This window comes from Carlito syrichta, unplaced genomic scaffold (assembly GCF_000164805.1).
Source record: "Carlito syrichta isolate Samal-C Ts95f unplaced genomic scaffold, Tarsius_syrichta-2.0.1 Scaffold126652, whole genome shotgun sequence".
Lineage (NCBI taxonomy): Eukaryota > Metazoa > Chordata > Mammalia > Primates > Tarsiidae > Carlito > Carlito syrichta.
Window position 1 is genome coordinate 257,188 of NW_007070748.1, and position 520 is coordinate 257,707.

Here is a 520-nt window from a genome sequence, read left to right on the forward strand (position 1 = left end):
GCTCTCGGAGAAGTGGTCTTTGAAAAATTTAAGTTCCTCGCGCACGGCACGCCGCCGCCCACCCCAGCTGTTCCTAACTTTCCTCAGGCGAGTGTCCACGCGACCTCCAAGCTCGGCCAGAGCGCACCTCCTCTAGGAAGCCTCCCTCATCCCCTGCGAGACTGGGCTAAGTCCCCGCGGTGGCAGGAGGTCTTCCAGAGAATAGTCGCGGCATATTTCGTGTCCCACGCGCTGCTCCAGAACCTGGCTGCTCCCCAAGTTACTTCGAGCCGGAGTCAGGCACGGTCACACGGGAGCTGGGCACAGCGGCGGCGACGGCAGGGTCGGCTGCTCGGGAGGCTGAGGCGGGAGGATCGCTGGGGCCCAGGAGTTCGAGGCTGCAGTGCGCTGTGATCGCGCCCCTGCACTCCCGTCTGAGCCGCAGAGCCCGACCCCGTCTCCAAGAAAAACCCCTTCGGAGCTGGCGGGGCGGACGCCGGCAGGCGCACGTCCAGGCCGGCCAGCCCCGGCAAACCCCGGG

General features: G+C 66.9%; 1 protein-coding gene across 1 annotated transcript in view; it reads left to right on the plus strand.

The window, feature by feature from the left end:
- SIN3B (SIN3 transcription regulator family member B) overlaps positions 1-520 on the plus strand; it is a 40,063-nt gene that overhangs the window by 409 nt on the left and 39,134 nt on the right. The window lies entirely within an intron of this gene.